This window comes from Dama dama, chromosome X, assembly GCF_033118175.1.
Source record: "Dama dama isolate Ldn47 chromosome X, ASM3311817v1, whole genome shotgun sequence".
Lineage (NCBI taxonomy): Eukaryota > Metazoa > Chordata > Mammalia > Artiodactyla > Cervidae > Dama > Dama dama.
In genome coordinates this window covers 138,183,491-138,199,376 of record NC_083714.1, presented here as the reverse complement: position 1 = coordinate 138,199,376, position 15,886 = coordinate 138,183,491, and the positions used below count along the sequence as shown (strand labels likewise).

The window sequence follows — 15,886 nt, the reverse complement described above, 5'->3', positions numbered from 1 at the left end:
GTACCCCTGAAACCAATATATTGTAATATGTCAATTAAACCTCAATTTTAAAAAGAGAGGCATTTACCAAGTCCTTTTCCACCCATAACCAACCCCCTTACCACATCTTAGCTAATTTTCTCTTCAATTCTTATCCCATCCAAAACCAAGCTGGGAAACCTCAGACTATAAGCTCCTTGAAGTCTCCCTTGGCACTGGAACATAGTACTCCATAAATATGATTTCAGCGCATGAATAACTGAATGGCTAATGGAAAGTGCCCTTCTTCTAGGAGTGCCCATTCAAAGATTTCTGGACAGGAAGGAAAAAAAAAGTTGGTAATAACGTCTTCACTCTTTTCTCTGTGGACCCAGAATTGTAAACCGAGACAGTAAAGACCTCTCGAAGAAGGGGTCCACAAGCAGAAATCTAAGTGTGGTGTTATCTTCACAGGCCCTACACAGCAGGAGGGCACTGCTGCTGCTGCTGCTAAGTCACTTCAGTCGTGTCGGACTCTGTGCGACCCCAGACGGCAGCCCATCGGGCTCCCACGTCCCTGGGATTCTCCAGGCAAGAACACTGGAGTGGGTTGCCATTTCCTTCTCCAATGCATGAAAGTGAAAAAGGAAAGTGAAGTCACTCAGTCGTGTTCGACTCTTAGCGACCCCGTGGACCGCAGCCTACTAGGCTCCTCCGTCCATGGGATTTTCCAGGCAAGAGTACTGGAGTGGGGTGCCATTGCCTTCTCCGAGGAGGGCACTAGGTACCTCAAAAAGTCGTCTAAGGAGACACTAGGAAGTAGAGGAGTGTGCTTAATCCATGCAGCCCGCTATTTAAACTCGGTTGGTGAACCGGTAGGAACATAATTTCAGTTGGTCCTCAGTTACCTTTCCTACCCGGTTTCTGTTCTTGGGGTTGTGGTGTTTGGAACCCGGAGAAATATGAAGCAAACTTATTTTTAGGCGAGAAGCAGAAACCTGCAAGTTCGTTTCACCCTATAAAAGCCGCCAACATCTAGCTCTGAGACCTGGACGATTTCCTCCAGAAATTCGTAAGCTCCGCCCGCTTCTCTGAGGCTTCTCAAGATCAGGCTCGGCCAAGTAGGGGAGAGCAGGGGGCGTGGATCTGCCAAGAGTGTAACCAGAAGTGGATGTCCTGGGAATCCAGGGAGTGGCCACGACGGAATACAAGGAAACGCGCGTGCGCGGAGTGTGATCTACGAAGACCTCAGGATCATGTGGTGCGGCAGGGACCTCTGAGACGGGCCTGGACACCGTGGGAAGGAGCGTCAGCGACGGCCACGTCGGGAGGGGAGTGGCCTAGGAGTAGCACAGAGGCGTGACCGGAAAATGTTGGACTCAATCTGCACGTTAAAGGCGTGGCATAGTCGCTCAGAAGCGCAAGAGAGAGTTGGTCGAGACTGCGGGGTGTGAGCTCAGGCAGAGGGCAGATAAACTATCAGAGTGGAATAAGAGAGATAAGCACAAAGGGAGTGGCGTGGTGTCAGCTCAACAAGCATGACCCGAGGGATAAAAGGAATGTGAAAGGATTCCGATGAGTGTCGATAGCGAGGAGTGGCGTATAAGACGCAAGTGACGTAAGAGAAAGGCGGGCCCTGGTGTAGGCGCAACGTAAGGACGTACCGTGAACGTGGATGGTCCGTGGGGGCGTGGCTTTGACGCTCTAAGGAGTGCGACAAAGATGGTCCAGCGCCAAAGAAGGGTGGGTCCAGGCGGAGGCCAGAGGCGGGACCAACTTACCGCGCAGGCTCGTTGCCGCGGCTGGGAGCCCGGAGCGATGGCAGCAGAGGTATAGTCAGGGTTAGGGCGAAGAGCAGGTGGAGGGCTGGGCGGAGAAGAGTTTCGGGCTCCGACCCGGGGAGTGTGGCCGGGGGCGGGGGAACTTCAGGCTTCGTCGGGACGTGGGCGGGGCGCGCGGGGCCGTGACGTAGGATAAGCGAAGTGACGTGTTGCGGCGTGAGGGGCGTGCCTAGGCGAAAGGGGGCGTAGGCAAGATGGCCGCACGCATGACCCTCGCATCCCGGTGGCAAACAGAGGGGTTTCCGCTCTGGGAAATCTTCGGATAAGGTCGGGCGGTTAAGTGGAGCGTGAGCGCAGGGGAGCGTTACCTAGCAGAGAGAGCAGGGATCCTCTTCTGCACACTACCATGCGCTGCAGTGGGCTCCGGACCCGGGACAGCTGTTGGCCCCTCTAGAGATGGCCAGTCCCGGCAGGGCTCCTCTGTAGGATGGAGGGGGAAGAAGCAGGAAATCACTCCTTCTCTTCTCTAATCCTGTTCCTCCGCTATGAGAGTCGCCAGAAAACTACACCCCTCTTAGAGTTTTGTGCATTTAAAAGTAGAACAGGTGTCCCAGAGAGTTTGGGAAGTGAGGGGGTTGCAGTTTCAGTGATCGAGTCCTAGCAAACTGGGATTCAGTCCTGTCTGCATTGTTGATCTTCTCCCTGACTATGCCAAGGGCTATGGACGGATTCACAGCCACCCCCAGAGCAGAGGGTCAGCAGCTATGTCTTGTGGCCATGTCTAAGCCTTCTCTACTCCTCAGTTCTTCTATTGTTTTTCTTTTGTGTCCAGTCCTGGAGCTAGAGGGGAAGAGTCTACCAAATACAGATGTTGTTGGTGGCTGTGATTCTTTGTGGCATGAGTTAAGAGCTACTGCTCTTAGACTTCTCTTATGGTCCAGTGGTTAAAACTCTGGGCTTCCATTGCAGGGGGCACGGGTTCGATCCCTAGTCTGGGAACTAACGTGCAGGGAGGCCAAAAAATAAATAAAGTAAAAGCTACTTCTCTGAGGATGCTGGAAAGTCCTTGTTATTAATGTAATTTCCTCTTGTTTATTTTTGCTGAAAAGCTTGAAAAACATGGGGAGATAACAAAGATGCGTTCATGTTATGTTGAGTAGGATTCATTCTCTGTCACCCACTGTAAACCACATTGCTTTCTGCTTCCCTTTTTTCCTTTGCTGACAATCTGGTCATCTCCACTGTGCTGTTTAAAATTCTTGATGGAATATGGAGAGAACTCGGGAATCTGGTGAAAGCTTTCACCCTACCCATAAGCTGCCCCTGCACATCCCTCAGAACGGTCTCTATTCTCAGCCTGCATTGAAGTCCACAGCTTACCAAAGTTCACTCATCTCCTGCTTTCCCCCTCCTCCCCTTCTGGGCCCTAATGAAGAGCTACATTGTTCCTGAGTATTTTGAAAATGAAAACCTTTCAACTTTCTAAGGCTTTCTTACTTTACTCAGAAATTTAAACTCAATGCCAGGTCTAAAATTCACCTAAAGGCCGAAAGAAGCAAGAGCACCATTGCTATGCTTGTGCACATCTGCCCTGATGTTCCTGGAGCCAGGCAAAGGCTGCCACCACTTATACTTGGAGTACAATAAGAGTTGAATTCCTTTTGACTAAATATGAATATTGAGGAAATCTGATGGAAGGAGGGAAATTCCACTGGAGCAATTAGTTGCAGTGCACTAAACAATTATAAACTTAACCTTTGATAACCCCATATTGGGATCATACTCTGAAAGAAGTGAGTGAGAGGAGGAAGCAGATCTTTCTCAGTCAAGATAAGGAAACATACAATTAAAATTTCAGAGAGTTGGAAAAGGCTATCTTCCTTTCTAAATCAGAAGGCAAAAAGTCAACAGTCCATTTGATAAGAAAGAAATTTGTTTTCAACGTAATTATAACCTTTAGTTGGGTTAATTTTTTCTGTTTTGCAAAATATAAATGGCTTAATCAGGCAGAGATCGAGAGCCAAGGCATTTAATAAATAATCTACAAATTATTTTAAAAGGCTTTTGGAAGCTATTTTCATTCATGGATTTCTGTCTGCAAACAGCAGATAAGGTGTAAGTAAAATCTAAGAACATATATAAATAATCAATGATAGCAAAGGGGATGTAGCACAGAAAACTTACCTTCCCTGGGGTTCATCCACGTCATGGGCACATCTTTCCTGTGCCCTGTATAACAAAATACAGCTTGAAAATACTGTACATTTATACATTCCAGGATTCACCCATGGCCTATTTAATAATGAGTATCAGTTTACTTTTAATGCTAAATTTTGCAGTTTATACTCTAGGTGCAAATTCATAAACATTTTTCTGATAAGGATCTTTCTGAAGCATATATCTTGACATAAATAATCTCTTGTATTGTTACAGGTATTGTAGCCTGTACTATACTAAGTCACTCAGTTGCATCCGACTCATTACAACCCCATGGACTGCAGCCCACCAGGCTCTTCTGTCCTTGGGGATTCTCCAGGCAAGAATACTGGAGTGGGTTGCTATTCCCTCCTCCAGGGGATCTTCCCAACCCAGGGATTGAACCCAGGTCTCCCGCATTGCAAGCTGATTCTTTACTGTCTGAGCCACCAAGCACACCTTAACATTAGCTAAATTTCCTATTAGGATTTCCCTGGAGCCCTCCTGGCCCCTGACCTTGCGTGTTCTGTTCCTTCCTTGATTACCTTTGACTGTTCTCTCTTGCCTCCCTAATCACCATGGTGGCTCAGGTGTAACAAATCCGCCTGCAATTCAGGAGACGTGGGTTCCATCCCTAGCTCAGGAAGATACCGTGGAGAAGGAACTGGCAACCCACTCCAGTATTCTTGCCTGAGAAGTCCATGGGCAGAGGAGCCTGGCGAGCTACAGTCCATGGGGTCACAAGAGTCAGACACGACTTAGTGATTAAACAAAAAGACAACAAAATGACACCTGTTACCCCTGGGGGAGGGGATTTTCCTTCTCTTTCTAGCCTCACAATCTCTCCTGAGCACCAGCGTGGCATTGCCAACTCTCCCTAGACCTTTCCTCTCGCCTGCCCCCGCCCCAGCACCTCAAATCCAGTAGGATTAGCAATAGGAGCACCATCTTTCCCTCCTCACCTGCTCCCGTGCCAGGTTCTGTTTCTCTGTTCAGGGATTCATCCTCGTTCTACCACGAGGTAGACTATTCTACCACATTCTCTCACTTGAATTATTGGAATTTCATTTCAAACTCCACATACCCAAATCTGATCTATGGATTTCCCACCCAAAACATTTTCCACACACAGCCTTCCCATCTCAGTCCATGGCAACTCCATCCTTTTTTTTGTTTTTGTTTTTTTACAAAAGTTTATTCTTAAATGTACAACAGGTTCCAAGACAACACTTCATTCTAGCTATAGGCGGCAACAGATATCATGGCAGGGAATCCAGGTGTTTAAACAGGAATGGAACTAAGGGTCATCATTCCTCAGGCACAAGGAGCAGCTTACTTTTTGCTAGATTTCTTAATTTCACCAGTGGCCAGGGGGCCTTTCCCACGGCCTTTGCTTTTAGCTCCTCGAGTTTCTTCTGCTCCTCCTTCTGCTTCTGCTTGAATACCTTATCTTCCTTGTCTGTCTCCTTGGCTTGCTTCTTGGGCTGCTTCAGGGGCTGCTTCTTGCCACCTTCGCAGCCCGACATGGTGCCTGCCACCTCTTCCCCAGACCCTGCCACCAAACTCCATCCTTGCAGTTGTTTAGGCCAAGAATCTGCCAGCCTTCCTTGACTGCTTTCTTTCACATCTTACAGGCTGTGTCCCCAAGATACAGGCCAGTGCCCAGCCACTTCCCATCACGTCCACTGCAGCATCCTTAGTTGCAGCCCCTGGATTATCCTGAATGGGGTCCCTGCTGCTTTCTTCCATTCTGGTCAATTTCCAATAGGGCACCCTGAATGATATTTTTTTAAATGTATATCAGATTAACTTCCTCCTTTATTCCAAAAACCTCATTGTGTTCCCATTTTGCATAGAGCAGTAGTTCCCAATCAGAGGTGACTCCTGTTCTCCAGGGGAATCTGCAATGCCTGAGGATATTTTGGGTTGTCACAGTTGGATGGAGGGTACCACTGGTATCTTGTAGGTAGAGACAAAGGATGCTTCTAAACATGCTACAGTGCAAAGACCAGTTCTTTACAACAGACTTATCTGGTCAAATATGTCAACAATTCCTAAGCTGAGAAACCATGAGAAAGAACCTTTACAATGGCCTAGAAGTCTCCTTGATACGGCATCCACTACCTCTAGACCTCATCTCCTACCACCCTCCTCCGGTTTACTCCACTCCTGCCATATTTACCTCCCCTTTCCCCATACAAACAATCTAAATGATGTTTTCCACATGATTGGCACCTCTATTGTTTAAGGCTTTGCCTCCTCTGTCCTTCTGCCTCTAGGTTATTAGGTTCCTGCAAGCTACTGGGGAGTTGATCAAGATTTTAAGCTAAAGATGGTGATGATGAGTCACCTGAGGGCCATTCTTCAAGCATCTCCATGCAAGACACTGTGGAGAAGGTTCCAGACTCCGAGATCCACGCCTGCAAGGCCTTGCAGCCTCTACACCTGCACTTACAAATCCCAGAACCGAGTCTGTGAGTACACGGCTGCCTGGATGGAGTGGAAGCTGGTTGTTTCCTAAGAGTCACGGGTGTTCAGTGTGTGCAGCTCTGATGTCAGCAGCATTCCAGGCTGGGATTAGATGCCTTGAGGAGAATACCCCATTATTTCTCTGTTAAAATACGGGAAGCTTTTCCCCTAACTTTATTGAGCTACAGCTGACCTAAGTCTGAGGTGCACATCATGATGATGCACTCTGGAACGTTCCATCCCTCACTAGAAATTGCAGAAGAGTTACTTGTAGCTGACCAGCTGGCCCATGTGTGCTTTGCTGTGACCCCGCAGATCAGGTGAGGTGGCAGATGGTCTTCCCTGACTCCACGGCACTGCTGCCATTGGGGGTGGCTCATTCCGTGCTGTTGGGGCTGGACTGTGCACTACAGACTTCATGGCATCCCTTACTGTCTCAAGACCTCCCGAAAGGTCCCCTGGAGGCAAAGTGACACTGGCACAGAACCCCTGGGATGATAGGAGAGGATAATGTGTGTGATGGTGGAGACATGAGTTTAATGCACTGGTTAAGCATATCTGCCAAATAGTTATTTTCTATATTTTCCACCATTCACAGTGAATTCACACAGTTTTCCAGTGTTGGTTTGCTTCCAGATTGTAGGTTTCTCAACTTTTCTTCCTTGGGTTTACTCTCTCTGACCCTATATGCACATTAAAAAGGAACTTATGAGCAGTGCCAATCTAGCTAAATCCATTGCCTTGAAACTGCTTCATAAATATATTTTTATTGTAAGTTCATTTTGTTTCTTCCATCATTGACTGTGTTCTCATTAAACTGAACTGGCCTGAGTCATAATAAATTTCTGGTCGCTGGGTGTGGCTTCCTACCAGCAAGCCCACCTTCTCCCCAGAATGGCTTCTTTTCAACACTGGTACTTTGCGGTCTAAGGCTAAAATGGAAAAAAGTAGTCATATTTATCTAGTTACTAAATTTTGTGTTAAGTGTGAGGGCTTTCCTTATTTTCTTGTTTGTTTATATTTACAGAAAGTATTTACTTCTTTTTATTTACACAATGATGAAAGTAAATCCAGTATGCTCATGTCTTTAGGATAGTTTGCTCCTTTTAGTGCTGACAAAACCCCAGAAGGTAGTGGCTTAGGTAGGTGGGGGATTCGCTCTCTGTTTTTTAATAAACGTTTTTAATATTTATTTTTATTTGTTTGTTTGGGTTTTAGTTGCAGCACTCAGAATCTTTGGTTGCAACACATGGGATCCTTTTTGAGCAGCATGTGGGATCTGGTTGATAATTGGAAATGCAGGATCTTAGCCACCAGACCACCAGGGAAGTCCCAGAGGGACTTCTTTTGGTTAATTTCCCACATCAGATGAAATGTTCTTATTTGTTATTGGAAGAAACAGGTGAGACTCACTGTTTGATTGTGGTTTTCACATATTACACTGCCCCTCCTTGTTTCACCCAGGAGAATATTTGGTCTTTGCTGCCCTGAGCCACTGAGCATGTCCTGTTTGGATATCCTGGTCCCTCATCATTTGGTTAGGAAGACAATACTCATTGATTCTGGAAGCTCAGTACCCCAGAGGAAGGCCCAATACACTTGTGACCCAAGACCACTAGAGGTTAGTTAATGTTCAAAGTCCTTAGCCAGCACCTCCCACACAGCGAGAACTCGGTGTTGGCAGCTACCTCTAGTACCACAGTTGTTATCATCATCACCATCATCACCATGTCATATGCTCAGCACCTCCCTCAGATGTCTGACCATTTTTAGGATCTGGGGAGCACAGCGAGGACTGACTGAAGGAGGAGGGTATGGCAAACTGACAAGTAGCATTTCACTAGGGCCTGTGCCCTATGCTCTACCTTCATTCCCCATCATCACCAGGCAATCACTGGTGTCAACTCAAGCTGCTATTTGCTGTGATCTCAAGTTACAGACAGTAAATGTTGACAGTCCTAACCCTGTGGACTGGTAATATGATAAAATAAAGATTAAAGCCTGCACCAGTTACCCAAAATGAAAAGAAAATCAATTACTTTTCATGTATCATCGAGTGAAATTTAGCTTAATTTTTTGTCTGATAAAAAACATTTAGGTGTGAGATCTTAGACTATTGGAGAATAAGTTTAATAATACTAATTTTTAATTTAATGAAATATAAAGAACATCATCTAGAATAGAAATGGTACAGATTTGTTACTATTCTATTGATTCTTAACATTTGTGATCTCCCTAGTTTTAGACAGAAGAGGAACATTTATTTTTAAAACAAGTTGGAATAGAATAGCAATGTATAAAATGTAGCTATTAGCCCCATGTATGTATTTGCATGTAAATAATGTATTCAGATTATATGGCTACCTGTGGAAATTTCCATTAGCAGAGAAACTTCTATTTGACAGGACTGGTCTATATTTTAGCTGAACTATGTCAGAAAACTGTTCTATTATTTCTCTAATTAATTTTGAAGAACACTAATAGAGCCTGGAGAACAACAGTATTGAAAAGCTTGTTTTGCAGTGTCTTCACAAAGAATTCCATTATTCCCCTGATAATATGGGCTGGGATACCCAGACTATATTGTTTTCCATTAACTTTCAAATCATCTTGAGAAACAATGGATGCGATAAGAACCTTTTGGATTTAATTAACAGCCTCAGGGGTATCTGCAGCCACAATGCACTAGCAAATAGCCCTAAACTGACCACCAGGAAACGTGGGCCTTAGTCTGCTGCGGTGGTAACTGCGTGTGATGCTGTGGTTATCTGGGCTCAGCGTCAGTGCCTCTTACAGCCCTGATGCTCTAACAAGGCAGTTTGTGATTCTGTGACCATACTCAACCAAGTCACATGAAAGGTCCCTGTGTATACCCTCACTGCAGTAGCCCTAGGCCCGCTAGAATGGCATTCAATTTGATGAGGAAACAGCGTATCTCACGAAAAAGGACAGTACAAGGCAAGGTACAGGAGAAAAGGTTAATGACGGTATAGAGCAGTAATGTCCAAAAGATATATAATCCAAGCCACATGTACTCTTCTGATTTAATAGTCACTCTGAGTGGGGGATAAAGAAACAGGTCAAAATCTGAGGTGGCACAGTGGTAAAGAATCTGCCTGCCAATGTAGGAGCCACAAGAGATGCAGGTTTGTTCCCAGGAAAGAACCCTCTGGGGTAGGAAATGGCAACCCACTCCAGTATTCTTGCCTGGAAAATTCCATGGACAGAGGAGTATGGTGGGCTTCAGTCCATGGTGTTGCAGAGACACAACTGAGCATGCACGCATGTGCATAATATTCTTTAACTCAGTATATCCAAAATATTATCACTGTAACATGTAATCAATATAAAAATTATTAGTGAGGTAGTTTACATGAATAAGTAAGTCTTCAGAGCACAGTGGGGTATCCTATACCCTACATTTTCAGCACATCTCACTGACTGACCAAGGGGAGTAACCTGGCAAGGTTCTGGAATAGCGTGGTAAGATCAGAGTTTGGGAAGGATGAGGAGAAGTAAAATTAGATGGGCATGGTGGGTTCCTAATATGAAAACCTTGGTGCCTGGACACAGAAGTTTGAACTTCACATAGTCTTTAACATGGGAACAACATGATGAAGGTGGTAATTTAGGAAAACTGATGGATGGCAAAACATAGTAGAGAGTAGTAAGAGAGGAGGAAAAGTGAGCAAAAGGACTTTTCCTCGAGGAAAAGTGTATGGTGTAGGGGCCTAACCTAGGCTGGTGGTCATGGGCTGGGCAAAGAAGAGATAAGCCTCAAAGATCCTTAAGGAAAAAACAGTGTGCTCAGCAGAGTAAAAGGAAATAAAGGTAAAACAGGAATGAACCTGAAAGGTTGTTGCTGAGCCTTGAAAGACTCCAGGACTCTTGGCCTCCAGAGGAGAGGAATTTAATCCGGGGCCAGTGACAAGGCTTGACTGCTCAGAGCTTTTGTGTAACAAAGTTTTCTTAACGTATAAAAGAGATAGAGAAAGCTTCTGACGTAGACATCAGAAGGGGGCAGAAAGAGTGCCCCGCTGCTAGTCTTTAGTAGGAAGTTATATACTTCCTAGCAGTCTGCTAATTAGAGAAAGGAAATGTCTCAAAACTCAGAGAGTGGCATCAGGCCACTCACCCACAACATGCATTTTGAGATAACATTGGTACAAGGTGAGTCATCCTGGGCCCTAAAACGACTGACAGGAATCTTGAAGAAAGGCAGGTTTCCAAGCAAATTCAAAGTCTCATTAACACAGCATAAGAAAATATTTGCATGAGTAAAACATACTGGATTGTCAAGTCGGTTCTGAGTCTTAAGCAGAATAGTCCTAAAGAAAGACAGAGTCTAAGGTAAATACATAGTTCATTAACATAGCTTAAGAAAGACATTTCCATAAGAAAAACACATTGGTTAGCTCAAGGAAAAGTTAAGTTCTGGTGGAACCAGGTGTTGTTATGGCAACACAGATTTTTAAAGGAAACCACCTTTTAATTTCATACAGAGAAGGGAAAAAAATCTGACTCTTGTAGTTTGCTTCCTGCTGCTTAAGAGAGAGAAAAAATGTCTGACACTTGCAGCCTATTTCCTCCGTTCGGGGGCCCCTAGCCTTTCTGCCTGTTACTCTCTCAAACCCTTCCCAGAATGATCTTTATTTTGTACATTCAGTCCACAAGCAGTGATTGAAAGCCAGCTGGGGGGAACTAGAGGGGCAGCAGATAAGTATGCATACACGCATATAATTATTATATCTGTGTAATAAACGTTTTGAAGGAAAAGATCAGAATGCAATGATTAATAAGGGGATTGTTTAAGAGGATAATCAGAGAGGTACAGAAGTGACACTTGCTGAAGAGGTGAGAAGCCAAAAATAGGAGCCAAACCTGAGCTGAATGAGGGGTAATTGATTTCTGAGGAGGAATAGGAATTAAGGGGCTAAGGCAGGCATGATGCTGAAAGACTGACACCTCAGAGGCAGGAGCTGAAGGTGATACAAGCACAAAGTAAACCAAAGCCAGGACCAGTCAGGTACATGAGGCCTGAAGGCAAGCACATCTTCACTATGGAGTCTAGAGGGCTTGCGTTGCTCTTAGCACATTACATTAGTAATGACAGTGTGGTGTCACCCCTTAAACCTTGGTTGACAGAATCACTAGCTCCGTTTATTTCATTTTCCACACAGAAGAAGCTGGAAACACAGGCTCCATTAGAGCATATAATCACCTTCCTACTTGGAGGAAATGTCTGAACAACTACCAAGAAATCATTTTAACTTGTACTTTGTTAGAATGCAGGAAGAAAGAAGAGAACAAAAATGTGCATTTATCTTTAGCAAAACAAGCCCTGGGCAAAAGCTGGCTTCACTAAGAGGACAGTGACCAAGGGCTCCCTGATAGTTGTGGGGGGATGGTCTGGGTTCCAAAAGGAGGAAGTGAGTGTGAGAAAGCCTAGAAGCTAAACTTGTGAACTGAAGGGCGTGAATTGATAGGCGTGTTATGACCATAAAAGAGCCACTGAAAGAACAGGCCGGGTTTCCTCAGGTTGCTGTTTGTGTGGGTGAGGGAGTAGATTCTAGGCATTTCCTGAACAAAGTGGGGGCCGATTTAAGGTGAAACAGGGCATCGTCTTAGGCATCTGCTCATCATTCCTGTCTTCCCTAGTCTCCATGGGAGACAGACCCTCACCAGCTGGTTTTGAAGGGTGTGAATGCTCAAAGCCCCAGCCTCCCTCTGGGCATCTCAGAGGGGAAATGTTGTCAGGTCTCTGCTGGCCGCCAGCTTTAAGACTGAATCAGGGCTGTTCTGGGGGCTTCTGGAAGCTTTAAAATACCAAACTAAAAACTAACCAAATACAGCTTTTTAACCCAACAATAGCATTTGGATAATCCATGCTCAGATTAAAGGGCATTTATCAAAATAGGAGCTACAGGGCACAATAAAGGGGCAGGGAGACATGGCTCCTGCCTGCAAGGAATCTGCATTCCAGTCCAATAATAGCATGATTATATGGTGCCAGTTCCCCCCATTTTTCACTTTAGATTTCTGAAACAGAAAGTTCTCCTTCTCTCAAGTAAGTTCTTGTTCTTCGGAAGTTATTTTATACCGAGGGAGAAAACCCAAAACGTCGGGTTTAGACCTCTAGAGAAGAGATGATCTGTATTATGTGAAAAGCTGAGCAGAAAAAAGGGAATACCCTGAGTTTGCCTATTGCTTTTGGCTCTAGACCAAGATTTCTCAACTTTGGCATTGCTGATATCTGGGACCATGTAATTTTTGTGAAAGCCCATCCTGCTACTATATAGGATGTTTAGCTGCACCTCTGGCCTCTACCCACTAGATGTCAGTGGCACCCTCCTCCAGTTGGACAACTGAAAGTGTCTCCAGACATTGCCAAATGTCCCCTGGGGTCCCCATAGCTCCCTCCTGTGAGAAGCACTGGTCTAGAAACTGCCTTGGCACGCTCCGTGTCTGTACTGCGGGCCACTTGTAGGATCCCACTTGGGGCAACTACCTCAGGAAGAGAACCCTCTCCCGTCTAAGAGGAAACCAGAGGCAAGCTTGTTTTTTTCTGACAAGCTGAGTACCAGTGACCCTGCCATGCACAGAGGGGTTTGACTGGGCAGCAGCTGCCTTGTCGCTTTCTCAAATCCTCAGGCTCATTCTCAGCAGTGGGGTGAGGTTCAGAAGGGCATTGGTCATGATTTATCTCGATTCATATTTTGTCTGGTTTTCCTGTTGGTCTTGGTTCTGCCCATCCATGCTGCTTCTAAAGGGCAGAGACCTGGACAACCCGAATTATACACGTGGAGTCTGTCCATCACGTGTCCATAGCTCTCTTTGTTATAAGAAATTTGCTGAGATTTATCAGGGACTTGCCACAAAGACCTGGCGCTTGACTCTGGTAGAAAAATCAGCAGTGGTGATGCCGTGTGAGACCGAGTGTGCGTGTACACCTGAGCTTACAGTGTCAGAGCTACACGTGTGACAGACAGAACTCCAGGGACCTTAGCAATGCTAACGTCTGGCCAGGCTTTGCAGGATGTCTGCCTAATCCTCACAGCTGGCTGCCATAGGAGGTGAACTCAGAGGACACACCTACGTGGGCCCATATGATCCCCGCAGTGAGGATTCCAGCTAGTGGGCCTCTTGATGACAGCCCCGATGTGCTTTCTCCTAGTGCACCCCCTCTGGGAGAAAGTGGACCTGGTCCCGGCAGGTGAGCGCCAGTCGCCCATCAACATCCGGTGGAGGGACAGTGTCTACGATCCTGGCTTACAGCCGCTCACCATCTCTTAGGACCCGACCACCTGCCTCCACGTCTGGAATAACGGGTACTCTTTCCTCGTGGAATTTGAAGATTCTGCAGATAAATCAGGTGAGAGCCAGACCCGTGGTCTCATCTGGAGTTAAAGGGACAGCTTCATGTCAGCACAGGCCACATCGCACAGCCCCGGGAACCCGTTTGGTATCAGTGGTATGGGACTCATTGGGCTTACTTCTTTTTTTCATTGTGAAATACGTATAACGTGAAATTTACCATCTTAGCTGTTTTTTAAGTGTACAGCTCAGTAGTATTAACTACATTCACACTGTTGTACGATCACCACCACCATCCATCCTTATAACTCTGTACCTATTAAATAATAACTGTTTATTTTTCCCCTCCCTCCAGCCCCTTGCAATGAACATTTTACTTCTGTTTCTATGAATTTTGACTATTGGGTGCCTCATTTAAGTGGAATCATACAGTATTTGTCTTTTTATGAGTGGATGATTTCATTGAGCATAATGTTTCAAGGTTCATTCATATTGTAACATGTGTCAGAATTTCATTCCTTTTAAAGAGAAATAATGTTCCATTGTATGTACAGTTAATCCTTAGACTACACAGGGATCAGGAGCGCCATCCCTCCACAAAATTGAGAATCCAAGTGTACCTTAAAGCCAGCCCTCCATATCTGCAGTTCCTCTGTATCAGCGGAGTCACGCAACTGCAGATTATGTAGTACTGGAATATTTCCTTAAGGAAAAAAAAAATCCACATATAAGTGGACTTGTGCAGTTCAAACCCATGATGTTTAAGGGTCAGCTGTCTATACCACATTTTGTTTATCTCTTCATCTGTTCGTGGCAGCTGCCTTTTGGCTATTGTAAATAATGCTGCTATGAACATGGGTTTTCAAATATTTTTTCAAGAAGCTATTTTCAGTTCTTTTGAGTATATACCCAGAAGTAGGATTGCTGGATCCTCCTTGGACTTTTTTGAGCATACGATAAGGGTCTCTCTTCATTTTTATGCATGTTTCCATCTACTAGAATAAGTAGTATTTTCTGTTAATACATATATCTCTGTGTATAGATTGTATTACTGATGTAGAAGATAGGGCATGAAGTTTAAACTTTGCTAGAAATTTATTTCCTGTGTGTGTTGAATATGTGGTAATCCTCTGCTAACTGACTTGACAAATAACGTTTATATTAAATAGCAATACTACTTAGTCAGATTTATGCATGGTTTTTTTTTTTAAATAAATACATACTATAGTACTATACCATCCGTTGTTGTTTGAATCTACAGATATGGAACCAAGGATGAGGAAAACCAACTGTAAAATTAAATATGCTGATTTTCAACTGTGAGGTGGCTGGCACCCCTAACCTCTGCATCATTCAAAGGACAACTGTACAGAGCAAAAGGCTAGTCAGGCAAGAAAAAGACATTTTATATTTTTGGTCACCCAGCAACATGTATGTATTTTGTCATTCGTTGATTTATTTATTGATTCAACATTTACTAAGTGCCAGTCATGTGCCAGACATGGCACTAAGTGCTAGGAATAACAACTCGATTCTTGGCCTCCCAGAATTCAAAGACTAGTGAGAAAAGCACACAGTAAATTAGAATTATACAGCAAATGTGATTTGAAAAAGAATTTCTAAAAGTGCTGTGCGACCACAGAGGAGGGTGTGATATAGACTGTTCAAAGGAGTGTATGGTGATTTCACTAAGGAGGGGACATTTGTGTTGGATATTGAAGGATGAATAGGTGTTTGCCAAGAGGATTAGAAGGGCATTCCAGACTGAAGGAAAATCATGTGCAGAAACAGATGTTAAGAAAGTGTCCAAAACCCAATGTGGCCAATATGAGAGTGTATGCTGTGGGGAGAAGCAGGAAGAATGGTGATCACTGAAGATTAAGAGTGTAGATGGAAGGCAGTCTTCTGAAACACTGGTTACTTTTAAACAAGAGGATGGTATAGCATGATATCATCTAAATAATCGGTCAGTTGCTTTATTTTTTGAGGTTAACCCAGGCAACAGTACAAGATTAATCCACATGGGAGATGATGGGAGCCTGTGGCAATGAAGAGAGAGAAAAGCAAGTCTTAACAAGCATTTTAAAAATAAAAGCAAAAAATAAAAATAAAAGCAAAAAATAAAAATAAAAGAACTTGGAGTCATCTTCAAATGAGAAGAAGGCAAA

General features: G+C 44.6%; 2 pseudogenes; one reads left to right on the top strand and one right to left on the bottom strand.

The window, feature by feature from the left end:
• Window positions 1-1,633: 1,633 nt before the first annotated feature.
• LOC133051874 (carbonic anhydrase 5B, mitochondrial-like) lies at window positions 1,634-14,905 on the top strand (annotated as a pseudogene).
• Window positions 5,128-6,120, bottom strand: LOC133052319 (translation machinery-associated protein 7-like; annotated as a pseudogene).
• Window positions 14,906-15,886: the final 981 nt, after the last annotated feature.